Genomic DNA, 27,685 nt, shown 5'->3' with positions numbered 1-27,685 from the left:
ATGAATGGAGAAATAGTGATACAGGTGTCTCCTTTTATCTCTCCCTGTCTATCTCCCCCTTCATTTGATATCTGTCTCTATCCTATAGATTAAAAATGGTACAGTAGTAAAAGCATCCAGCATAAATAGATTTTAACAAGAGAAGAAGAAAAGGGAAAAAAATGGCCTTCAGGATTAGTGGAGTTGTCATGCAGACAATGAGCTCCAACAATGATCTTGGTAGCAAAATAAATAAATAAATAAATAAATAAATAAATAAATAAATAAATCCTTGGCAGCTAATGCTGGGTGGTAGAGCAAAAATGAGAATCAGAGAGGAGGTATAGAGCCTTACCCATCAAAAGGAAACAATCAAGAGTTCAGTAGCCCCCCACTTCAGGACCCCATCAACTCCCCACTGATAGCTGGTCTTCCTGTCCTGAGAGATAAGTGCCCTTCGAAACTTCTGGATTCAGTGCAGAAGGACAACTTAGAAATGGGTTCAAGTCCACAGTTCTTCCTTGGTGGCACTGCTATAACTCAACAGATGGGAAGTCAAGTTCCAGAACATTCCACCATTCAACCACTTGTTCTTATAACTTGGCCATTCTTCAGATCCCACAGGCAGTGGAATCTTCAAAGACTCCTGCCTGCTTCACAAACTAGTGGCTCAATTAGCAATCCTCATGGCTAGAGTCCATTCAGTGACTATTAGGCCTGAGTACTAGCCTAGGTGTTTGGTGTGGACCATCTCTAATCCTGTTCCCAATAGACATGCCAAGTTGGTGTTTTCCTAAAAGGCCTGTGAAGCTCAGAGTTGAATCCAGCTGATTGAATCCATGGTTTCTAGATTCCTATTCCCACACCTCTCTTCCCATTTTTTTCTGCTACTTATGTCCATGAGCAGAGAGCCTGATATGTTTGGGGGACTGGGAGTGAAGGGGAAGATATAATGGGGAGGCGGATAGCCCAGAGAAGAGGAAGAGGTTAGGGCCAGCCTGAGGCAGGACATTGTGGGCTGGCTGGTTTTTTTTTTTCTTCTCCTTCTTCTCCTTCTTCTCCTTCTTCTCCTTCTTCTTCTTCTTCTTCTTCTTCTTCTTCTTCTTCTTCTTCTTCTTCTTCTTCTTCTTCTTCTTCTTCTTCTTCTTCTTCTTCTCCTTCTTCTTCTCCTCCTCCTCCTCCTCCTCCTCCTCCTCCTCCTCCTCCTCCTTCTTCTTCTTCACTTGTGGATTAATGGTTAACACTCAATGGTAAAATACACTAGTTTGTACATGTGTAACATTTCTCAATTTTCTACTTAACAATATAATCCCTACTAGGTCCTCCTCTGCCATCATATTCCAGAACCAGAACACCCCCCCCCCCCAACCCAGTGTCATTTCCTTTGGTGCAATAAACCAAACCCAGTCCAAGCTCTGCTTAGTGTTTTCCCTTCTGTTCTTTTCAACTTCTGTCTATGAGATCATTCCACTTTAATCCTTCTCTTTCCCATTTAAGTGATGCTTACACAGCTTCTTTTGGAAGATGGAAGATAGGGTTTTGTGTTCAAATTGAAGAAAGAAGTGGATGATTGGAGCAGCAAGACAGTACTTTCTTATGCTGAGTACAACTTCCAGGCTTGAAGGGTCCCTCCCTCACTACTTTTCAACCCATTGATCACACTCAACTGGATTCACTTGTATCTAAGTAAGGTACTTAAGAGTTCACAGTTCCAAATATTTTTTTTTTGTAATTTATTTATTGGGGAATTAATGTTTTACATTCAACAGTAAATACAATACATGTATAACATTTCCCAGTTTTCCATATAACAATACAAACCCCATTAGATCCTCTGTCATCCTTTTTGGACCTGTATTCTCCCCCCCAGACCCACCCCAGTCTTTTACTTTGGTGCAATACATCAATTCCAGTTCAGGTTCTACTTGTGTTTTCTCTTCTGATCTTGTTTTTCAACTTCTGCCTGAGAGTGAGGTCATCCCATATTCATCCTTCTGTTTCTGACTTATTTCACTTAACATGAATTTTTCAAGGTCCATCCAATAGCAGCTGAAAACTGTGAAGTCACCATTTTTTATAGCTGAGTAGTATTCCATTGTGTATATATATCACAACTTGCTCAGCCACTCATCTGTGGTTGGGCACCTGAGTTGCTTCCAGGTTTTGGCTATTACAAATTGTGCTGCTAAGAACATATGTGTACACAGATCTTTATGGATGGGTGTGTTGGGTTCCATAGGATATAGTCCCAGGAGAGGAATTGCAGGATCATAGGGTAGGTCCATTTCTAGCCTTCTGAGAGTTCTCTAGACTGTTCTCCACAGAGGTTGGATCAGTTTGCATTCCCATCAGCAGTGCAGGAGGTTTCATTTGACCCCATAACCTCTCCAGCATTTGCTGCTTTTACCTTTTCTGATGTATTACATTCTCACAGGAGTGAAGTGGTATCTCATTATTGTCTTTATTTGCATTTCTTTAACAATCAAAGACTTAAGAGAATTTTTTCATGTGTTTCTCGGCCTTTTGGATCTCTTCTGTGGTGAATATTCTGTCCATGTCCTCCCCCCATTTTTGGATGGGGTTATTTGTTTTCTTGTTGAGTTTGGTAAGCTCTTTATTTATTCTGGTTATTACCCTTTTGTCCTGTATGGCATGTAAAGATCTTCTCCCATTCTGTGAGGGGTCTCTTGGTTTGGGTAGTGGATTCTTTTGATGTGCAGAAGCTTTTTAATTTTATGTAGTCCCGTAGGTTTATGCTTGCCTTAGTCTTCTTTGTAATTGGATTTGTTTCATTGAAGATGTCTTTAAAAAATTATGCAGAAAAGAGTTCTACCAATATTTTCCTCTAAGTACCTGATGGTTTCTGGTCTAACATCCAAGTCCTTGATCCACTTGGAATTTACTTTTGTATTTGGTGAAATATAGTGTTTCAGTTTCATTCTTCTGCGTGTTTCAATCCATTTTTTCCAACAACCATTTGTTGAAGAGACAATGCTTTTCCCATTTAATAGTCTGGACACATTCCTCAAAGATTAGATGTCCATAGGTGTGGGAGCTTACTTCTGGGCTCTCGATTATATTCCACTGGTCAGTATGTCTATTCATGTTCCAGTATTAAGCAGTTTTGATGACAATGTCCCTATAATATATTTTGAGATCTTGGAATGTGATGCCTCTAGTTCTGATCTTTCTTCTCAAGATTGTTTTGGCAATTCTAGGTCTCTTCTGGTTCCAGATAAACATTTGTATCATTTATTCTATTCTCCTAAAAAATGTTATTCAGATCTAGATGGGGATAGCATTAAATTTGTATACAACTCTGGGTAGTATATTCATTTTGATAATGTTATGTCTTCCAACCCATGAACACGGAATATCTTTCCACTTCTTTGTGTCTTTTTCAATTTCCATCAGTAGTGACTAATAATTTTCAGTATACAAGTCTTTCACTTCTTTGGTTAGGTTTATTCCTAGATAGTTTTTCTGTTGCTATAGTAAAAGGAATTGATTTCTGGATTTCAACTTCTTCTAACATAGTGTTTGCATAGAGGAATGCCACTGACTTTTGAATGTTAATTTTATAGCCTGACACCTTACTGTATTTCCTGATGATTTCCAATAGCTTCTTGTTGAATTCCTTAGGTTTTTCTATGTATATTATTATGTCATCTGTAAATAGGGAGAGTTTGACTTCTTCTCTTCTAATCTACATCCCTTTAATTCCTTGCTCCTGCCTGATTGCTATGGCAAGAACTTTCAGCACTATGTTGAATAGTAATGGTGATAGTGGGCAGCCCTGTCTAGTACTTGATCTGAGGGGAAATGCTTCCAGTTTTTCACCATTGAGTATGATGTTGGCTGTAGGTTTGCTATATATAGACTCCACTATCTTCAGGAATTTTCCATCTATTCCCATTTTTTTATAGTGTTTTGATCATAAAGGGATGTTGGATTTTGTCAAAGGCTTTCTCTGCATGTATTGATATGACCATGTGGTTTTTGGTCTTGCTTTTATTGATGTGGTGGATAATGTTGATAAATTTACATATCTTAAACCAAACTTGCATGCCTGGGATAAACCCCACCTGGTCATGATGAACACTCTTTTTAGTATACTGCTGTATCTGGTTGGCTAGAATTTTGTTCAATATTTTCGCATCTATGTTCATCAGAGATATTGGTCTGTAGTTTTCTTTTTTGGTTGTGTCCCTGTCTGCTTTGGGTATCACAGTGATGTTGGCTTCATAGAATCGGGAGGGGAGTATTCCAGTGTCTTGAATCTTCTGGAAGACTTTTAAAAGTAGAGGTATTAGTTATTCTTTGAAGGTTTTGTAGAATTCATTTGTAAAACCATTTTTGATAACTGTTTCAATTTCATTAGCTGTGATGGGCCTCTTTACTTAGTTTTGGAAGTTTGTAGGTATCTAGGATAGCGTCAATTTCTTCCAGGTTCTCTAGCTTGGTGGCATGTAGTTTTTCATAGAATCTTCGCATGATATGTTAAATTTCTGTGGAGTCTATTGTGATATCTCCTCTTTCATTTATGATCTGATTTATTTGGGTCTTCTACCTTTTTTGTTTTGTGAGTCTGGCTAAAGGTTTGTCAATTTTGTTCACTGTTTCGAAGAACCAACATTTACTTTCATTGATCTTTTGTATGGTTTTCTTATTTTCAATGTTACTGACTTCTGCCCTAACTTTAGTGATTTCTGTCCTTCTGGTTGCTTTAGGGTACCTTTGTTGTTCTTCTTCTAGATCTTTAAGATGTGCAATCAGGCTGTTTATTTGTGCTTTTTCTTGTTTCCTAATGTGTGCTTGTATGGCTATGAACTTCCCTCTCAGTACTGCCTTATCAGTGTCCCAGATATTTTGATAGCTTGTGTCTTCATTTTCATTGAACTCTCAAAACATTTTGATTTAGTCCTTGATTTCCTCTTTGACCCAGCAGTTGTTAAGTGGTGTACTGTTGAGCTTCCACATTTTGGGACTATTACTAATCTTTTGTTGATTGTTAAGGTGTTAGTTTAATTCCACTGTGATCTGAGAAGATGCTTGGGATGATTTCAGTGCTCTTGAATTTGCTGATGCTGTCTTTGTGGCCTAACATATGGTCTATCCTTGAGAATGATCCATGTGGATTTGAGTAAAATGTGTATTCCAGTTTCTTGGGGTGAATGATTCTGAAAATGTCCAATAGTTCTAGTTTATCTATCTCTTCATTTAGCTCCCTAGTTACTTTATTGATTTTCTGTGTGGATAATCTGTTAAGTTGAGAGAGTGGGGTGTTGAATTCCCCTATTATGACTGTGTTGCTGTTAATATATTGCTGTAGCTCTTTCAGGAGATGTTTGGTGTATTTAAATGGCTTCTCATTGGGTGCATAGATGTTAATAATTATTCAGTCCTTTTGATAGACTGACCCTCTGAACATTATTTAAAGTCCATCCTTATCTTTTAAAATTTTATTTATTTTAAAGTCTATCATGTCAGATATGAGAATAGCTGTTCCTGCCCTCTTTTTGTGGGCCATTGGCTTGTATGATAATTTTTCATCCTTTCACTTTGAGTCTGTGTTTGTCTTGTTGAGTTATGTGGGTTTCCTGTAGACAGCATATTGTTGGGTTGTGTTTTCTGATCCATCTTCCTACTCTGTGCCTTTTAATAGTTGAATTCAGGTCATTGATATTTATTGATATCAAAGATTGAAGAAATTTTAACACCATTCTTGTAGATTTTTAGAGTGTTCTCTAAAAATATAGGCATATTTATGGTGGTCTGACTGTTTATAGGAGACCTTTCAGAACTTATTTCAGGGCAGGCTTGGTGATAGTTGATTCTTTCAACTATTGCTTATCTGAGAAAGTTTTTTGCCTCCATCTAATCTGAATGACAGTATAGCAGGATACAGTAGTCTTGGTTGAAAGTCTATCTCATTGAACACTTGATAGATATCTTGCCATTCTCGTCTGGCCTGTAGAGTTTGTGTGGAGAACTCTGCTTCTAATCTTATGGGTTTTCCTCTGTAGATGACTCTTTGTTTTTCTCTTGTAGCATTCAGGATCCTTTCTTTATCCTTATTCCTTTCCATTCTAAATAGGCTGTGTCTTGGTGTCTTTAAGTCTGGGTTAGTTCTGTTTGTTACCCTCTGAGCTTCTTGAACCTTTATGTCTTTGATGTTGTCTAGACTAGTGAAGTTCTCAGCTATTATGTCCTGAATAATGCTTTCTTCCCCTCCGTCTCTTTCTTCCTCTGGTAAGCCAATATGTGTATATTATTTCTTTTGAAGTCTTCCCATAGTTCTCTGTTGTAGTTTTCAGAATTTCTTAATCTACTTTTGAGATCTTACTTCTTTTTTAGTTGTCTCTAATTTTCCCTTAATCTTGATAATTCTGTCTTCAGCCTCCTTTATTCTGCTCTCTCTCCCTTCTGCTGTTTTCTAGAGTTCATCTATTTTGTTACCCTGTTCTGCTACTGTTTTAGCTTATTCAGCTAGTTGTGTTCTTAGCTCAGCTATTTCAACACTCAGCTCTCTAATAACCTTGAGATAATTAGTGTTTTCTTCCAGAGTCTCATTTGTTGTTTCATCATTTCTGATGACAATTCTTTCAAACTCTTTACTTACTCCTGCAATTATTTTCTTAACTTGTGTTTGGATGTTGACCTCATTATTTTGTGCTTCAACCTTTGGAGGGGATATTATCTGGACTCTTGTTCTGGTTCATCTCTCCAATATTTTTTCTTGTTGATTTAACCATTTTATGTAGTATATTATGAGGTCCCTCTCTCAGTATTTTTCAAGTTACTGATCACTCTTGCTTGGATTGACTTGTGTCTAAATTAAGTAATTAAAGGGTATACACTTGTGGTAATTGAGAGTTGTTTCAGTATTATTTTAATTCCTGAGTTGGAACTTAGTGGCTTAAAAGCCTCTTTTGTTCTTTTTCTTCCCTGTAGGCTATGGGAGCCTGAGGGCTTTTAAACTATCAGTAGTCTTCCTAGCTTAATCACTGACTCCTGACCAAGAAATAAAGCAGGGTGTTGGAGAGGTAATCCAGTGGTTATGCAAACAGACTCTCACAGCCCCACCATTAGGCCATCACTAGGTATAGATCTTCTCCTGGGTTTACTAGTTAGTTCTCTGTCCCCTGGTGTCAGCAAGGGCCTCCCTCTTGATGCTTGAGATTCTGAGGGCAGTAGCAATGGAGATTCACAGTTGCATTTCGTGAGTCTTAGTGGAGTCTTCTCCCTTCAGCCAACTTTTTGTTGGTGAAACAGACTGGAGGTGGTGTCTCAACTGATATACTGCCGGACTGTTACCAGCCACTTAATCTCTCCCTGGCTCCTCTCTGTCCATGAGCCACACGTGTTTGTACTCACCACTGATTTGGTGGGTTCCTGAAATCTTATTGTGGTCCCAGGTGGTCTTCTCCACAGTTTCAAATCTTAACAGTTGTTCTATTTTATCTCTATCCTTGAGGTGAAGCACAGCTGCTGTTTAACCTTGTTATCTTGACAGTGTATTGTCTGTAGTTTAGCTTCCCTGTGGGCTATGTAAGCCTGAGCCAATCAGAGGGCTTTTTAATTATACGTAGATTATTTTAGCTTAATCACTCACTTATGAAAAAGAGATAAAACAAGATGGAGGGTCAATAGTACAATGGTTGTGCAAAGAGACTCCCATACCTGATGGTACAAATCCCTTGCCTGATCTTCTGCTCCACTGCCAGCTAGAGCTGAGCAGCAGTGAGCAGCCCAGTGACTCCTGCTGAAACCCCAGCTGCACTCTGTTGTGTCCTCAAGTGATTCTAAACATCTCTTCCCAGTCTATCAGGAGAGCGATGTTAAAAGGCTTCTACTCCACATCCACACCTCCAGATAACTGAGAGGGTAGATTTTATCCTGAGTCACCCAGCTATTTCTATGCCCTTGATATCCATATAAGATTTCCCTGATGCTGTTCCAACCTCTGAGGGGCAACAGCCAATGGAGACTTTAGTATCCAAAGTGGTGAGTCTTTCAGTCTCAGGAATTTTTCCCTCGGCCCCTTTCTGTCCATAGGCCACACATGTTTGTACTCACCTGTGGCTTGGTGAGTTCTTGAAGAGAACTTAGTGGTAAGTTATTGAACCTTTAGCTGATTAATCATTCCTTTTCCTAGTTCATCAGGAAGAGCAAAATGTATCTGTTGCTACTCCATAGCCACGCCTCTGGAAGTTCCTCACAAATCTGATCTTATTTTTTTAATATTTATTATCCCTTTTGTTGCCCTTGTTTTTCATTGTTGTTGTAGTTATCATTGTTGTTGTTGTTGTTGATGTTGTCGTTGTCATATAGGACAGAGAGAAATGGAGAGAGGAGGGGAAGACAGATGGGGGAGAGAAAGACCTGCAGACCTGCTTCACCGCCTGTGAAGTGACTCCCCTGCAAGTGGGGAGCCGGGGGCTCGAGCCAGGAACTTAAGCCGGTCCTTGTGCTTTGTGCCACGTGCGACAAATCTGATTTTTATAGGTGGAGGGACCCTAGTGTGATTTGAATCCTTAAAAGATCCCTTTGGTAGTGCTACATGCAGATGGAATGGTTTTACAGACTAAAATAGGGTGACTAACTGAAAGACAGTTTCAGTAACCTATAGGGAAAGAGAAGGTCTCTGAACTTGGGCAAAGGCCACTGCTTGGCCACAAAGGACTGAGCACTGACTTTATCCACCACTTGGACTTTAGCTGTAAAGGAAAGGAAGGACATTACACCTTGAAGAATGGCAGTGTAGCAATATGGTCAGCTAAGTTAGGGAATAAGAAGGAGGACTGGGAAGGTGGTGCCATGGTTACTACTACAGCCTTTTATGCTTGAGACTCCAAGGTCCCAGGTTCAAGTTCCTCACCTCCATAAGCCAAAGGTGTGCAGTGCTCTGGCCTCTCTGTATGTTTCTCTCTGTTGTTAAAATATATAATTAGGGGGTCGGGCAGTGGTGCAGTGGGTTAAGCACATGTGGCGTGAAGAGCAAGAACCAGCATAAGGATCCCGGTTCGAGCCCCCGACACCCCACCTGCAGGGGAATCACTTCACAGGCGCTGAAGCAGGTCTGCAGGTATCTGTCTTTCTCTCCCCTTATCTTCCCCTCCTCTCTCCATTTCTTTTTTTTTTTCTTTTTCCTCCTCCAGGGTTATTGCTGGGCTCGGTGCCTGCACCATGAATCCACCGCTCCTGGAGGCCATTTTTTCCCCCTTTTGTTGCCCTTGTTGTAGCTTCGTTGTGGTTATTATTATTGCCCTTGTTGATGCAATTCGTTGTTGGATAGGACAGAGAGAAATGGAGAGAGGAGGGGAAGACAGAGAAGGGGAGAGAAAGATAGACACCTGCAGACAAGCTTCACCGCCTGTGAAGTGACTCCCCTGCAGGTGGGGAGCCGGGGGCTCGAACTGGGATCCTTACGCCAGTCCCTGCGCTTTGCGCCACATGCGCTTAACCCACTGCGCCACCGCCCGACCCCCTCCTCTCTCCATTTCTTTCCGTCCTCTCTAACAATGACAACATCAATAACAACAATAATGACCACAATGACAATATTATATATATACACATATAATGTTTTATAGAGCTGAGAAAATAGCACAGTGGTCATAGAAAAAGACTCTCATGCCTGCAACTTCGAGGCTCCAGGTTCAGTCCCCAGCACTATCAGATGCAAAAGCTGAGCAATACAAATAGTGCCCTATCAAGGCAGGAAGAAATCGATTAAGGGAGGCAGAGAGGGCATGTGGGTTTGTTGAGGGAGCTGTGAGTTCTTATGTGACTCGAGCTACAGCTAGAATTCCTAAGTGGATATTACTTATTAGCAGTTACTAATAGACAGATGAATAAATTGGTGTGTCAGGGACAAAGTTCCAGGGGCCAGCATATATGTGAGGGAAACATGTGGGAATGGAATGGGGTGAAGAGGGAACCCCAGCAGCCTGAAGGAGGGCAGGGGAGAGGCACACAGCAGCCTTGGAGAAGAGTCTGTGAGCCTCTGCAGAGGAGCTGGGCACTGCAGGAGAGGAAGTTACAGCCAGCCTTGGGAGGGGGTAGAGCCCACCCCCTGTCACAAGTGGAGGCAGGGTCACTGGGAGTTCAGGAGGAAATCAGAGGTGCAGGAAAGAAAAAGCTCCTTCTAGATGGATTAGGGGAGGAGACAAGCAGACAGGAGGAGGAGGCAGGTTCAAGGCAAGGTTTATATAAGTTGGGTGGAGGGAGGGGGCCTCCAACGTGTTGTCAGCCATGGGAAGGGAGCCAGAAGAGAAGATCAATATCAAGATTGTGGCCCAGGAGAGAGGGGCAGAGAGGTGATGGGTGACAGGCTAGAGGCAGGGTCGAGGGCCTGAAAGGGAGACCCTCTTCCTGTGGACTAAGGACACTGAGGATGAGGGCAGAGCAAAGCTTAAAGGTAGAGGAGGGGTGGGATCTGTACTGATGGCAGAGTATGCAGGGCGTTCTAGAAACAAATTCCTTCATGGAATAAGTCTTTGTTGGTCTGAATTATGAGTAGTCCTTGCATGGAAAGGCATCACTAGACCAAAGAGAGAGAGAGAGAGAGAGAGAGAGAGAGAGAAAGGAGAGAGAGAGGAATTAGGGGAGGCTTGGTGGTTAAGAGTAGATCTGAATTTGTGAGACTGTTTTGTACTCCTAATGATGTCACACAGGGCAGTTTCATACCTCAGTTTCCTTATCTGATATATGAGGGCAATACTTCTTGCCCCCACCTCCTGGGGGAGAATTTCAAAGACTGAATAAGTTTATGCTTGTGAAATTTATACTGAGAACAAGGACAGGACGGGCAAAGTACGGAGCTGTACACGTGTCTATTGTGGCTATTACTATAACAGTCATTAATAGTTTCACCACTGATGGAGGTCTCTGGAGAAGGCTTAGTGTTCTCATGGGCATCAACAGACTAGAATTCTGGACAGTTTGTAGGAGGCAGAAGAGGTTGTCACTGTATTCCTAGAGATGCAGAATGAGGTAGAGAGAGGGGAGCAAAGGGTGTCAGGTGTGGAGCACCAGGTGAAGTGCACATAGTACTAAGTGCAAGGATCTGGGTTTGAGCTCCCAGCTCCCCATGTGCAGGGAGGATGCTTCACAAGTGGTGAAGCAGGTCTGCAGGTGTCTGTTTTTCTCTCTCCCTATCTCCCCTTCCTTTCTCAATTTATCTATGTCCTATCCCATAAAATGGGAGAAATCACTGCCAGGCGCAGTGGATGCGTAGAGCTGACACCAAACCCCATCAATAAGCCTGGAGGGAGGGAGAGAGGGAGGGAGAGAGGGAAGGAGGGAGAGAGAGACAGACAGACAGACAGACAGACAGACATGGTTCTAGTATAGGGTGTCCGACTCTTGAATCCATGTCTGTGCTGACTCCAGAAGGCCCTGGAGACAGGAGCCACTTCCTAGGCCCCTTAGATCTGGTTCCCCTGAGAGATGAGTACATGCAGGAGGCTGTGCTCTGGGGACATTGCAGGGATGTGCTTGTCAATCAGGCAAGCCATCTCTGCTTAGGGAAAAGCTCCATTGTCTTGACCATCTAGAAAACATTGGTACTTGCATCTTTACCAGAAAGGCAGGCAGGCTCTTTCACTGCTTCTGCAGGGTGGAGAACCTTCTGCAGATATGACAGGTCTGTGAGTGTTAGATGAAGGGTTATTAAAAAAATGCCACACACCAGAAACCTCTGCACATCTGGTTTAGATTTGAAGAGCTGCTTGTTCAGACCTTCGACAACAAAGCACTCATGTCCGAGGCTAATAGCAGCTCTGTCTGTTTCATTTCTGGCTCACATTACATGTCTGCCTGATCTTTATTTATTTATTTACTTATTTATTTTCTTTCCCTTTTGTGTCACAGGATGAAAGAGCTCTTGCAAGAGTTCTGGATAGAGTGTCTATTCTGAGAAAGTGGGGGGAAAAACCATGTACCCTAAAGCTGGAAAACTGGGTTGGGGCTTGTCCACAAATTCATTTTGGAGTTTTCTCAAGCCCCAGTGCAAGCTGTTCCTGGAAAGCTGGCATTTGGGAAATGGTTTGTCCCAAACTTATTGTCTTCTTTCAAGCGATAGAGGAAGGCAGTAAAAATCTGTCACGCTTCGCCTTCGTGCCAGCATGACACTAAGCACGATTTATTTACATTACTTTCCTTTCATGCACTTTTGCATGATTCTCATGGGCAGCTTGCACAGTCAGTTCTAGTCTCCTGTTTTCCAGATGAAATGGGAGGTTGTGTTCAAGGTCCTAGATTCAGAACGAGGATACAGGCCCAGGTATATCTGGTTCATACTTATTCTGCAGGCTTCTGAATTTTCTCTGAATCATTTTTTTTTTTTATTTGATGGGATGGAGAGAAATTGAAAAGGAAAGGGAAGAAAGAGGGAGGGAGGGAGGGAGGGAGAGAGAGAGAGACCTGCAGACCTGCTTCACCATTGAGAAGCTACCCTCCAGCAGGTGGGGACCCAGGGCTTGAACCTGGGTCCTTGTACATGCTGACATGTGTGCTCAACCAACTGCATCCTTGACTGGCCCCTTCTGACAGTTCTTTAAGTCTTTTGTATCCAATAAGTGATTAAAAAATATTTTTAAAAAATGATGACAATTAGTCGGTCATGACAATATTGAAAACAAAAGAAGATATTTAGCAAAATAAAGACATTGATTTCTAGTCAAAACCCAATGCTTCCTGTCTATATCCTAAACAGGTTTGTTAGATGATCACTAATGAGTAACTGTGAGTCTTTTAGAAGTTTGGGTCAGTACATAGCAAGAAACAGAAGTTATTATTTGTGAAGGCTGTGTTTATATTCCTAGGGAATCCAAACATGTTCATTGAAGAGACTGCTTTACTTAATAAGGATTTGGGACTTGTAGCTGAGCTCTGAGATAGGTTTCGAAAAGTCTGTAGATTTTCCATATGCTTGCAGTAGCCAGTTATGAAATATAATGAAAACTGACCCAGTCCAAAAAAAAAAAAAGAAAGTCAATAAAAATTAAAATATTATCTTAATGAGAACTGTATGTGACCCGTGTAACAAAACCTGCAAAACTTTACTGCAAGCTATAAAATGAGACAGGAGTGATGTGGATACATGACGTGTCCCTAGATGAGAAGGTGAAATGCTCCCAATGTGTCATTTTGCAGATGGAGCGCACTGCCAAATGGGGTCCTGAAGGGGGCTGGGGGGGTTGATTGAGTGGCTTAAGATTTTCCCTGGACTAATAAATAGATGGAAGAAATTTAAAAGGAGGAGAAGAAGAGTAATGAAAGGAGGTGGGGGTGGAACACTTGGTTGAGAGCACACAATACCATGTGCTAGGACCCAGGTTCGAGCCCCTGCAAGTGAAGCAAGTCTGTAGGTGTCTATCTTTCTCTCTTTCTCTCTATCCTTCCCTCCTGTCTCATTTTCTCTCCGTCTTATCAAATGAAATAGAAAAATAATACTAATGAAAGGGCACTTATCTTTAAAGATACTAAGATGTTACGAAGCTAAGAATAAAAGAGAAACTGGAAGTCAAGTGGATGAGTGAAACAGCATGGTCTGTAAGTCTTACTAGCTATATCTGAACATTTTAATATCTGCAAAAGGAAGACTTACAAATTAACAGCAGCTTGCTCCTGTGGTTAGAATAACTTGGGGGAGGCTGAGCTTAAAAATGGGCAGAGAAGCCGGGCGGGGCGGGGGGGTGGTGGTGGTGGAGATGTAGTCGGTAGATAGAAGAGGCGGTGTTCCAGCCTACAGTGCTGGCCCCTGAGTTGAGAACTTGGACATTTTCCCACTTTATGGTTTATATCTTCCCCTGACAAGGCGGAGAGCAGAAGTCTTGCATGAGCCAACCCCCACTTTATTTGAAGACTCTCATTGATCACAATCCCAGCTTCCTGTCTTCTCTTTCTCCCAGCCTGCTTCCTCACCTTACTTGCCAGTCCCTGGAGGACCTGGAGTTTTCACTCTCTGGTTCCCATGTCACCTCCTGTGACATGCCAGAATGAAATCCAGATGGAGTTGAGAGGTAGATGTTTACAACTCAAACTGAAAGTGGCTAGACACCACTATTCCTGTCTCTGTCCCTGAGAAGGGCTTCTGAAATCTCCTAGATGAAATCACAAAGAAAAAGATGGACAGGTGTCTACACAAATATGTAAGATGTGTATATGGCCTGCAAGACTTCCAGTGTCAGAGGGAAAATGGCCAGGTAGTGGCTCACTTGGTAGAGAGTACATGTCACCATGCACAAAGACTCAGGTTCAAGTCCCCAGTCTCCACTTGCTGGGGGGAAAGCTTCATGAGCAGTGGAGCAGAACTAAAGATCTGTTTCTCTCTCCTTCCAACCCCATCAAAAAAGAGAGAGAGAGAGAGACAGAGAGAGAGAGAGAGAGAAAGAAAGAAAATGGTCTTAGAGTGGAGTCTTGCAGTCACTAAGCCTCAGTGATAATTCAGTGGCAGGAAAAAAAAAACTAGTATGCTGGGAAAACATATTATATTAAAATACATATGCAGTGAAAATAAATCATGGTCTTGGGATAAATGGTTAGAAGTGTATGTTTAGAAGAGCTTCCATTATGTTGGCAGAGGAGGGCCTTGTAGGGGTTGAGTTGTTATGTGGAAAACTGGGAAATGTTATGCATGTACAAAGTATTATATTTTACTGTCAACTGTAAACCATTAATTTCCCAATAAAGAAATTTAAAAAAAAGAAAAATTTCCAGAATATACAGTATACCCAGAACATATATCTAGTATTCTTAGCCTGATTAGCTATCTAAGAAATGCAAATACTTATGCAATTTTAAAAACTCTAATCAATCTGAACAGCACCCCCACCCCCTCTAATGCCCAGTCCCCAGGGAAGTGCATGAGCCTGTAACCGTTCACATTACTGGCTGATTGTAAATCAGTACACGCTTTTGGGAGAGCCATTTGCCGCTTTATCATTAAATCATAAAAACATTTGTATTTTTAATGTCTAAGAGTCTGTCTTAAAGAAGTAAATCATTGCCTAGGAATAAAAAATGTTTGCTTGCTTATCTGCACTAACAATTGTGAAAACTTAGAAACAAGCTGTATTTAATCATCAGAAAACATATAAGCATATTTTGGGATGACCAAGCCACTGAAAGTCATCACTGTGGAGCTGGGTGGTGGCTCACAGGGTAGAACGAGCACTTATTACCTGCAGGGAAGAAGGTACCCAGTGGAGAAGTAGTGCTACAGGTGTCTCTTCTCTCTGTTTATCTCCCCCACTATCCCTATGTTTCTGATCTCTGTGGAAACAAAAAGGAACGAGAAAGGGAGGGAGGAGAGGAGGGAAGGCTGGGGGTGGGGAATTGGCCACTGAGAATGGTGGAGTCATGCAGGAACTGAGCCCAGCGATAACCCTGAGGACAAATAAAAGATAACCAGTGCAACTGTACGAACATAAAAATGCCTGTGATTTTCAAGCCCAGAAGCAAGACTTAGAAGTTATCTGTAATATAAGCACAGCTATTAATGATTATTTAACTTACTGAATCTGAGAATTGAGAGGCTAGATTTGCATGTGAACTCAAAGGTGGTCACTCCATTGCCAGCTGCCCACTCTCTGCCCCAGAAACCATAATGACTGGTAGCCCCATAACTCTCACACTGAGAGGGCAGCAACTAGAGAGCTGTTGAGACTGGTTTCAGAGTCTCACCTGGTGGGGCTGTAAAAGAGGAGGCTTTAGTCAGTCACCTAGCCTCTAAGAGCTGGGGTTGTCCCCAAGTGCCCTTCTGTCCCCCCATCTGCACAGGTGACAAGTGGACAATATAGTGGTCAGACAGGGATGTGAGTGGAAGCGTCATCCATGGCTGTCCAGGACAGGACTTGTCCCTTATGTCCCCCGGGGCCTCCAGCTCCCTAAGCATTGTGACAAACAGGGGTCTGGTTGTGACTGTGATCTTAATCACTGAGACCAGAGAGGTAGGATGCATGAGGGTTACTGTCCTGGAGTCAAGTCTAAGAAGGTGTGCACTTCCCCCAGCTGCACTCCTGTGAACACCACAGCAGCCCTCACCCCCCCCCCCCAGGGGTCTCTCCGTCTAGGGGGAGGGATGTTGCACAGAAGGGTGGTGGTTATGAGCTGTAAAGGGGGAGAAGGGTAAGGCTGGAGGGGGGGGCACTTAAGGGGAACTGACCGAATTAGACTGAGGTCAGGAAAGGCTTATTTTGAATTGGTGGCATCTATGCAGAAATCTCCAAAGATTAAGGCAGATGAAAAGAGTGGCAAGAAGAGAGAAGGGGCAGGGACGATCTCTCAGTGGTAGAGCACAGGGCTGGCATGCACGAGGTCTCAGGGTCAGTGCCTGGCATGGCGCATAGCAAAAGTGAGCGAAGCTCTGCTCTTCTTTTTGTCTTGCACAGACACATACACAGGTCCACATGCTTGATAAAGAAAGAAAGATTTAGGGATCTGATGGTAGCGCAGTGAGTTAAGCGCATGTGGCACAAAGCGCAAGGACCAGTGTAAGGACCTCGGTTCGAGCCCCCGGCCCCCCACCTGCAAGGGAGTCACTTCACAGGCGGTGAAGCAGGTCTGCAGGTGTCTATCTTTCTCTCCTCTTCTGTCTTCCCCTCCTCTCTTGATTTCTCTATGTCTTATCCAACAACAGCAATAATAATAATGAAGACAATGATGGGCAACAAAGGGGGAAAATAGCCTCCAGGGGCAGTGGGTCTGTAGCGCAGGCACCAAGCCCCATCAATAACCCTGGAGGCAAAAAAAGAAAGAAAGATTTAGAGGGCAGGTGATGGCTCTCTCTGGCTGAGCGCGCATGTTACAATGAGCAAGGACCAGGGTTCAAGCCTCCTGTTCCCACCTGCAGGAAGAAAGCTTTGCAAGAGGTCAAGCAGTGCTATAAGTGTGTCTGTCTCACTCCCTCTGTATCTCCCCTTTACTCTCAATTTCTGTCTGTCTCTATTTAATAAATGAATAAATAAAGATAATAAAAACTCTCTCACTCTGTCTCTCTTTCTCCCTCCCTCCCTCCCTTCCCCCTCTCTTCCACCCTCCCCTTCTCTTACCCTCTCTCACTTTTCCTCTCTATCTCCCCTTCCCTCTCAGTTTCTCTTTGCCTTTTCAAAATAAAAAATAAATAAATAAAATTTAAAAACAAAATAAAGGGAAAGTCCAACAGGAGAGGTGGATTCATTGTGCAGACATGGAGCCCTAGAGATAACCGTTTTGGCAATTCAAAAGAAGGAAAAGGAGAAGGAGAAGAATGGAAATATTCTTTGAAGGTAGAGCAAGAAGCCTTCCTCAGTGAGATGAGATGAGATTAGTTATCTCTTTCTGCCTCACCCACCAAGTGGAGGGCATATTGGAACCCCTACAGCATTGCACCCCTGATAAGTGTGCATTGATGTCATTCAGACATGGGAACCTATTCTTTCTAAGGCGTCATTGTCCAGATAACTCCAGTGCAGGACAATGGGCTGATGGAAGCATGTAGCCACAGATGCCCTTCAGAGCAGTGTCATCCTTGCAAGGACTCTGTTGGGCATCTGAGTTCAGCCTGTCCCACCTGTCATTAGTCACGGAGCCTTGGGGCACATCCAGCCAAGGCTGCAAGTCAGGGAGTGGGATTTGAGGGGTGAGGGGGCAGGAGGCACAGGAGTCAACGCTGGCTCCCTGTTAAATGGGCAGTTGATGGCATCGCTAGTGTTCTAGCAAGTTGTGCTTTCACAGCTACTCTTCTCCCCATAGTCACACAGTTGTCCAAGTTGAACCCAAGTCCTTTCACATGGTAACACGTATGTTACAACTGGTGCACCACCACCCAGACTGCTTTTTTTTTTTTCTCACTCAGAGCTCTGGTCAGCTCTGGTTTATGGTGGTACCAGGGACTGAACCTAGGACCTCCGAGCTTCAGACATGAAAGAATTTTGCATAGCCATTCCATTAGCACCTTACCTCTATGAAATATAAATGAGAGAGAAATGGGGGCAGGGGTGAGGGGGACTAGAGCACTGCTCAGCTTTGGCTTATGGTGGTGCTGGAAATTCCAAACTTCAGGCATGAGAGAATCTTTGCATAACCATTATGCTAGGTCCCTAGTTCCATTCTCTTCCTCTCATGGGCAGTGTCCCTTTGCTTGTAGTGTCCTCACGTCCCTCTGAGACACCCCCCCCCCCCAGCTTCCTCCACCCATTCAGGACTGCTTTCCCCATAAGTGCCTGGCTGCCTTGTTAGACCCAGCCAAACCCTCTTCCCCCTCTTGTCTTTCAGCCTCCACCTTCATGACTGCCTCATTCTCTTGGCATTTTGTAGTCAGAGCACTAGAGGGTGGAGCTCAGGATGACCTAGCTCTCCTGTGTCTCAGGCCATACCATAAGTATTGTCAGTCAGCTCAGTTCCCAATTCCTTCACAAACTCTTTATTTGAAGTATGGCTTCAAGTTGTCTGCTTCCAGTCTTCCATGTACAGGCCCTAGGCTTTCTATCAGTCTCTTAACTGGGACTCCCACTTGTGAACTCTAGAACTCCAGGGAGTGTCCCAGATTGCCATGTATACTTGAACTTGGTACCAGTGCACCAGGATCTCTACACTGGATAATGCAAGACAGGAAAACAACAGCACTCCTGCATCTGAGAATTTCACTGTGCCTCCTTCCCTGGCCTTCTTTCCCCATGTGTTCACTGCTCAGTGTCCCAAGACAACAAGCATCATTGAGGTCTTGCTTTGTATTGAGCATTCACCAGACTCCTTGGAGGACCAGGCACGATGCTTCTCTTCAAGGGGCTTTCAGTCTTACTTACTGGTGAAATCCAGTGTGCCCACAAAGCAACAATGGACAAAAAAATGCCAATACTACATAGAACCAAGGGAATGATCTTTCCTCAGGACCCCTCCTTATGGCTGCCATTGGCTGTGACTGGTAGATGTGTGGAGAAGATTACAAACATATCTCCCAGCTCACTTGCCAGAGCAGAGCTGGCTCCCAGCCCAGGCTGTTGGGGATTTGTCAAGCATTTGTCATTGCAGTGACCTCAGCTGGTGCAGACGGAGAGCCCACATGTTCCGTCATTTGCAGAGAAAACGGGGGCTCCTGTGGGGACTGACACCTTACAGGCCTTGGAGCAGCTCTCTGGCACCTGGCACCTGCTCAATGCCAATCCAGGGTGCATGGGGAGAGAGTTCTTTCAGCTGTTGGCATACATGTGTGTACGTGCCGGGGCTTTGGGGAGGCTGCAAGTCTCATTTGCTATGACAGCGCTTTCCCCCAGAGGAGGCTTACCCAAACACCTGCCTGCTTCCCACTGGGCACGTCCTCTGTTTGCTTTCCCTGTTTCCCCCCTGCTTTTACCATGAGGGCTTTCTGTGTGCTTTATAGGCCAGCATGTGGGTTTACCCCGTGGCCCACCGTGACTTGTTTGGAATCCTTAGACCAGAGGTGTTTTGGTTCACAAAAAGAGTACTTTATGACCTTCCTTCAAACCCCAGTACCAACGCTACCTGGCCCTTGACAAAGGTTTTTACATGAATAGTGTTACCTTGTTTGCTTTTCAAAATAACACTAGGAGGCAGTTGCTATGACTGACTCTGTGTCACAGTGTTTGGAGGAGACTTGTCCAAAGGCACATGGCTACCGAAGGGCAGCCTGGCTCCAGGACCCTCCTGTGGTCTAAGCCAGGGGCCTCAGCCTCTGCCTTAGGTGGAACTGGCTTTCTTATGGCTTTGTGACCTTGGTCCCAGCTCTCAGTCTCCTTTGCAGACAACAAAGTTCGAGAGGGGCTGGGCACACCGTATTGAGCACACACATTATCAGTGGGTTGGCCTCACTTGCATCAAGTTCCCATGACCACAGGTGAGAGAGTCAGTGGCAGAGAAGTGCCTCCTTACCTCTTCTGGTGGGACTCTTCATGAAGCACATGAGTCTGTAGGGCGACACACTGCCCGGTAAGCCTCCTCCAGGCTGTCCTCCAAAGTCTCTCCTTGTCTCTTGCAAAGTGGCCTTTCAAGTAAGAAAAGCAGAGATAGTAAGTGAAGGCTGACTTGTCTGGGCACCAGCTGTCGATTTAGGAGGAGAGACTTAACCACAGTGATCACCTTTCACCTGGAGGTGGGGATGCTGATTTGTTTCGGGAACAAAGGTCAGGAGCAGACAAGAGGATGTGCTGTCATGGATTCCCCAAGCCTCTGTAGAAGCTTCATTGCCTTCCTTTCCTTCTGTCAATGTCCCATGTTAAAGAACTCTATTAATAATAAAGGTGACTGAAGCCGAGGTGGGTGGAGGAGGAAAGGAAACTTTTATTCACTCGTGGGCCAGGAGCTCAGATCTTTCTGATAACTCTGGCACCGAACAAAGGGACAGTACAAGCTTATTTGGGGGTGTAGGGTTGAGAGCAAAAAGTGTCACTACAGAAGCAGAGGCTGCAGGGTTAAGGGGTGGGACTTGTGCCCACTGCTCAGGGTCTGGTTGCCTTAGTTACTGTTATCTCTCCTGCATAGCTGTGTCTGGAAAAGTTCAGCCTCACCATAAGCTACACCACTGGGGGTGGGGGGAGTGGTGTTACCTTTTAGGAGGGCAGAAGCTAGCCAGGGTTACAGAAGCTGTCTTCTTGTTATCACTTACTCACCCAGTGAAGGCCAGCCTGCACTAAGCACCTGCACTATCTCAGACTTTCTACACATTCTTAACCCTTTATTCTATTTTCAGTCTTTCTGTCCTGCACTGAGGCCTACTTACAAATGCATCACAGTCATATTATAAACATATATTATAAGCATATCCAAGAGCTAAAATCTGGAAATTCCCCCACACACACACTGTACACTCCCAGAATTAGGCTATTCAACCTCCAGAGAGCACACTCTCATCAAATGTGCCCAGAAAATGAGCCGCAGAAACTCTGCATTCCAACGCTGATGGAAAGAGAAACAGGCCCCTCAAGACATTTTTTTCCATGGCCCTAAGTTGTGACAGAAAATTGGGGTCCAGGGAGTTGGGCGGTAGTACAGTGGGTTAAGTGCACATGGTGCAAAGCACAAGGGCCGGGGTAAGGATCCAAGTTCAAGCCCCCAGCTCCCCACCTGCAGGGGAGTTGCTTCACAGGCAGTAAAGCAGGTCTGTAGGTGTCTACCTTTCTCTCCTCCTCTCTGTCTTCCCCTCCTCTCCCCATTTCTCTCTGTCCTATCCAACAACAACAGCTATGACACCAATAATAACTATAACAAGCACAACAAGGGCAACAAAATGGGAAAAATAGCTTCCAGGAACCGTGGCTTCGTAGTGCAGGCACCGAGCCCCAGCAATAACCCTGGAGGCAAAGAAAACAAAAAAGAGAAAATTGGGTTCCAGCAGTGACTCATCCAGTTGAACAACATGTTACAGTCTGCAAGGACCTGGGTTCGAGCCCCAAGTCTCCACCTGTAGGGAGGAAGCTTCAGCTTTCTGGGTAGTAAAGCAGTGCTGCAAGTGTTTCTCTTTCTCTTTCCCTTTGTTTTTGTATTTATTTATTTATGTATTTATTTATTATTTTGTATCCAGGGTTATTGCTGGGGCTCCATGCCGGTACAACATACCCACTGCTTCTGGCAGCCATTTCCCCCCATTTACTGGATAGGACAGAGAGAAATTGAGAGAGGTGAGGGATGTAGAGAGGGAGAGAGAAAGACACCAGCAGGCGTGCTTTGCTGCTTGTGAAGGTGGGGAGTAGGGACTCAAACCCAGGTTCTTGATGGGTCCTTGTGCTTAGTACTATGTGCACTTAACAGGGTGCTCCACCACCTGGCCCCCTCTCTTCCCTTCTCTACCCCCACCCCAGTTTCTCTCTGTCTCTATCTTAAAAATATATATATATGGTAAACATATTGAAGAAATTCAAAAGGCCTCCATGTCTCCAGCTCGCTGTTCTCCCCATCATGCATATGAAACATTCATAAGCAGGTGGGTGTTGGGTTCAGATCTGAGCAGATCTAAAGGTTAGCTGTCTGCTGACTAAAGGCAACTGCATTCAAAGTGTGAGCAGAGGAGGGAGAGGGAGAGAAATTCACCACCGATTGAGAACAGCCAACGTCTGTGTGCAGTAAGGCTCACACTTTCTCCCAGAATATCAAGGATAGCTCTGCATAGCCATCGCTGCTCAGTGAGAGAGAATTGTTGTTTGGGGAGCTTCCAAGTGAACCCTAAGTCATTGAAATCCATCCAAGCCAAAGGAACACTCTCTATATAAACATTTTGCCAAAAAGAAAGTACCCTCCTATTTCCTTATTGCTGTTGTAAATTATTCTCTAGCTCTCAAAACTGTTGCTTGCAGTGCCACCAGAAGCCTGGGGCAAGTTCTATAGCAAACAGGCTGTGGATTTTGTCACACTCAGCAGACAGCACTGTACATGGGCTCCTCACTTCTTCACCCTGGGGGCCTTGGGGGAAGTGATGAGCAGGTTGGTATCCTGTAGGCTCCAAACATTAGAGTCTGACAAGTGTGTGACACTTGTCTGCAGTGGATCTGGGTGGGAATACAAACGACATTAGGGTAATTGTATCAGGAGATACATTTCCTCCCACCAGGTTTGAGGAAGACTGAACCAGAGTTCCAGATCAAGGAGGAGCTTGACCAGTGAGCTAAACTACTTCAGTGCCAGTGACAAAAGCACTTGAGAACCTTCTGTGGATGTCAAAGTGAATCCACACACGGATACTTGGTTTCCACCCTCACGTTGGTGGTCACCCACTAGAGACAGTGCTGCCTCCATAGGTGATGGATGAGGAGTCCTGGCAGTCGCACAGCCTGCTGAAGTATCCAGGAAGGCTTGTCAGAGGCAGTGGCATTTCAGCTAGATGGAAAAAAAATAGGCATTAGAGTCATCAAGCAGGGCAATGTGGGAGAAGTAAGTATGAAGAAGAAGAATCAGATGTAGAAAGCTCAGGTAGCATTGAAGACAGTCCAGAAACCAGCCTTCTGCACCCCCAAATGTGGTGCCCACGCTTCAGCTTCACCATCATCCATGGTGAAGATAGTACTGCCTTAGATGTGCCTCAGAATTCTTATGTCTTGAGAGTCATTGTGTTTTGTTTTTTTTCAAGTCACACTTCATAAAAGCAGTACTTAGGAATCCTTGAAAAAAAAGATTTATCAATATTGAATGAGTGATAGGCAGAGGAGGAAGAGGCAACCAGAGCATCGCCCAAGTACATGTGATGCTAAGGATTGAACTCAGGACCTCACATGTGAGGGGTCAGTACTCAATCCACTATGCCACCTCCTGGGCCACATAAAGGTGAGAGGAATATGGGTTCTTCCTGGCTGAGCTGATGGAGAGCAGAGATGTGAGCCTCTCTGAGTCCTTCCAGACCAGCTCACTTTCATAGGAGGCCCTCAACCACCTTAGATCATCTGATTCTTAATTCTGTGCTAGTGAAAAAGTTGCTCCTGTTTGTAGAGAGACTTCAGTCACCACAGGAATCAGATAATTTAAAATTTTTATGAGGGGTGATGGTTTTACTGTATAGTCTCTTTTAAATCTTTATTTATTGGATAGAGACAGCCAGAAATCAAGAGGGAAGAAGGTGATAGAGAGGAAGAGAGACAGAGAGATACCTGCAGATCTGCTTCACCACTTGTGAAGCTTTCCCCCTGCAGGTGGGATCCTAGTGCTCTCAACTAGGTGCGCCACCACTCAGCCCCTACAATATAGTCTTATTATTATTATTTTTGTATTTAATTAAGAAAGGAGACATTAACAAAACTATAGGATAGGCGGGGTACAACTCTACACAATTCCCACCACCCGGTCTCCATATCCCACCCCCTCCCCTGATAGCTTTCCCATTCTCTATCCCTCTGGGAGCATGGACCCAGGGTCGTTGTGGGTTGCAGAAGGTGGAAGGTCTGGCTTCTGTAATTGCTTCCCCGCTGAACATGGGTGTTGATTGGTCTATCCATACTCCCAGTCTGCCTCTTTCTTTCCCTAGTAGGGTGGGTCTCTGGGGAAGTGGAGCTCCAGGACACATTGGTGGGGTCTTCAGTCCAAGGGAGCCTGGCCGGCATCCTGATGGCATCTGAAACCTGGTGGCTGAAAAGAGAGTTAACATACAAGGCCAAACAAATTGTTGAACAATCATGGACCCAAAGGTTGGAATAGTGGAGATGAAGTGTTGGGGGGTACTCACTGCAAACTCTAGTATACTTCTGCTTTCAGGTATATATTTTGCCCGTTTATGGATATGTGTGAACATATGCTCTATGTCATGGGACCTGGTCTGTATCTAGGTTTTGGGACTTTGTGAACCACTTGGGATGGAATTAGAGAATACTATGAAAGGAAAGGTCTCACCCAAATAATGAAGCTGAAGGGTTGTCATTCCACACCTGAAGTCTCTAGACACAGTCTGAGCTGAAGCATGTTGAGGTGGCACTTGGTGCGTTGATTAGGTTGCGATCGGTGGATGCAATATTATTTGATATGAATTGGGAGAAATTGGGAGAATTAGGGAAAGTGGGCCCTACCCTTAGCTTCCAGGACTGGGGGAAATATTGGCTCTATAGTGGAAATGTGAGGTTCCTGCTGCCTTAGGGTTCAAGAAGACAATGGATAGTTATTGTTATCATCACATTATTTGGTAATTGGGTTAACTTTGAAAAGTCCTTTTATTAGGGTTTGCTGTATAATACCCAGTATCTTGTATAAAGCTGTGCCACCGGTTGCTTCTGATCTACCTGGTCTAGGCTTTTGAGAGAGTTCACATATCAAAGACTCAGCCTATATATTAAAAAGACCCAGTCTGTGTTTTAAAAAGTTCGAGACATACAATCAGTTTTCCCCCTCATATTAATTAAATAGTGATTTATATGACTACACTTTAATAGGAGTGTACATAAACACCATTTCCACCACCAAAAGACTGTGTCCCATCCCACCCACCTACCCCCCACACCCGCTGGCCCAGGAAGCTGCATGTCCACCCTTCTCCTCACCACAGCCTCTCATCTTCCCTTGGTTGGTGTCTAGGAGACACACCAGGATCCCTCCATCCTGTCTTTTTTCCCACCTTTCCCAGAGTCCTTTGCTTTGGTGAAATATAACATGCCCAAGTTTCACCTTATGTCCTCCCTTATTGTCTTTTGTTCTTTTTTTTTAATTGTTGTAGTTATTATTGTTGTAACTGATATCGTCGTTGTTGGATAGGACAGAGAGAAATGGAGAGAGGAGGGGAAGACAGAGAGAGGGAGAGACAGACAGACACCCACAGACCTGCTTCACTGCCTGTGAAGTGACTCCCCTGCAGGTGGGGAGCTGGGGGCTCCAATTGGGATCCTTACTCCAGTCCTTGAGCTTTGCACCACATGTGCTTAACCCATTGTACTACTGCCCAGCTGTCTTTTGTTCTTAAGTTCCACCTCTAAGTGAGATCATTCAGTATTGTTCTTTCTCTTTCTGGCTTATCTCACTCAACATGATGTCTTCAAGTTCTGACCAAGACAGTGCAAAAGAGTTGACCTCATCATTTTAACAGCTGCACAGTACTCACTCCATTTTACACTCCATGTACCACAACTTCCTTAGCCATTCATCTTTTAACCTTTTCCACAAATGTTTGGGCAGAAGACCTTTCTGGGAAGTGTCCAGTGTTCTGAATTCTGCTCCAGCCTGGATCACTGCCCCACCTCTCTAGATCCAAGATGAGCACCATGCCCTCTTCCCCCGAAAATCCTTCTCTCTGCTAGGTTTGCCATTATACCAGGCTCAAATGCTCTGCTGCCTTTAGGTACTGTCTGGGCATCTTCTTTGCAGGCCCACGGGCTTGAGAACAGGTCACCTCTGTCATCACCTTCATTTAGCATCCACAGATAGGGGTGGATGGTGTTCAGTCACTCAGGCTGGTACTAGCAGAGTGGACCTCAGAACCTGGCCTCCTTACCCTCAGCAGACATACCCTCATGCTGTGACATGTGACCATTCTTTGGTGCCTTTCTCTCTTAGCAGAAGTTTTCACATGTATCAGTAGCCCCGTTCTTGACTTCAGGGCTTCTCCCTGTGAGCTGGGACAGTGGCTTCTTACCTCCCCTACCAACTCAGACACTGCTGACACCCTCAGAGACCCAGAGCAGGTCACTACCCTTCCTTGGGGTCTCTGGTTCCTCCTCTTATAACCAGTCCCAGTGTGTTGGGTAAGAGGGTATGTGGGGGAAGTCAAGCGGTAGCACAGTGGGTTAAGCGCAGGTGGCGCTAAGCGCATGGACCGACTAAGGATCCTGGTTTGAGCCCCCGGCTCCCCATCTGCAGGGAATCACTTCACAGGCAGTGAAGCAGGTCTGCAGGTGTCTATCTTTCTCTCCCCACTCTGTCTTCCCCTCCTCTCTCCATTTCTCTCTGTCCTATCCAACAACAATGACATTAATAACAATAAAAATACCTACAACATAATAAAAAACAAGGGCAACAAAAAAGGAAAATAAATAAATATATAAAGAAATTTTTAAAAGAGGGTATGTGGGAATCACTGCATGCACTAGTTGTTCTAGAATTTTCTTTCTTCTGGCTGGTTCCTTCTCCTCCCCAAAGATCTCCTTTATTCCTCTGGCTTCTGTGGCAAAATAAAATTTCTTTTAAAGTCCAAAGAGCACTTCTGAAAGTGAAACTTGGATTTCAAAGTCCTGGGTTCAAATCTTACCTCCACAACTTAGTGTCTGCCTCACCTACAAGTCATGTTCTCTTCCTTTCTTGCCCTTTCCCTTCTGACTCTTAAGACTTTTCACAAAGACTTAGAACAGTTTCATTTTTTTTAACAAGCGGATGCATCCCATAGTCATCTTTCAGAGAAAAGCAAGACTGTTTGGTGGCAGAGATAAACTATAGCAACAACAGTTCTTCAACATAAACATCAAATTAAAGAAGCTCATGTTATTATATATGCTAAGAATGAGATAAACAAAAATAGATATAAGAAAGATTAACAAGTACTAGATGAAAAAAAATAATATAACTTTAAGGACACAGAAGACTGTATATATGTGTGTAACTATGTTATATATCAATGTACTATATAATATATATATTATATACAATACTATATATATTATATACAATACTATATATACAATAATATATATATAGTATTGTATATAAATGCATTGAGTATTTTTAAACCATTTTGCCCCACTGCTCTTTGCTTGAACATCCTCTGTCCATTTCTTCTCCTCTTTCATGCTTTAAAGTTGTCACCTATTTGTATAGCTTGTGTTTCTGGCTCTGTTTGACTGTGTGTCACCTTGGTAAGTGTTCAATGTTCCTTGTTTCTTTCTCTGGGGAACTCCTTTCAGCAACTCTTGCAAGGCAGGCCTGGTGATGGCAAACTCATTCTTTAGGCTTTATATAGTGGATACTGTTTTGATTGATACTTTTGCAGGGCAAAGTATGTTTGGGTGGCAGTTGTTGTCTTTTAAAACCTTGAATACACTACTCCACTCTCTCCTGCAGAAAAAGAAAAAAGAAAGAAAGAAAGAAAGAAAGAAAGAAAGAAATTAGTTTCTTCCCAGTCTTTTTAGCAGAAAATGTCTAATGCTTTTGTAGATACAAATTAGATTGGGAAGAAATTGGTTCCAGCAATTGTTTTCCAGAACACTTGTCTAGGTGTTGGCTGAGAGAGTGAAAATAGCACCTTTGAGGCCCTTCCTTTTGCTGACTGGCCCAGAACGGCTCCGACATGTGGGTTAACCAGTGCAGT

General features: G+C 43.9%; 1 protein-coding gene across 11 annotated transcripts in view; it reads left to right on the top strand.

Moving 5' to 3' along the window:
• Positions 1–27,685, top strand: part of TENM4 (teneurin transmembrane protein 4) — a 545,270-nt gene that overhangs the window by 388,234 nt on the left and 129,351 nt on the right. The gene's annotated exons all lie outside the window — the stretch shown is intronic.

Source organism: Erinaceus europaeus, chromosome 17 (genome assembly GCF_950295315.1).
Source record: "Erinaceus europaeus chromosome 17, mEriEur2.1, whole genome shotgun sequence".
Lineage (NCBI taxonomy): Eukaryota > Metazoa > Chordata > Mammalia > Eulipotyphla > Erinaceidae > Erinaceus > Erinaceus europaeus.
The sequence above is the reverse complement of the archived record's forward strand: the minus strand, read 5'-3'. Positions and strand labels throughout refer to the sequence as shown.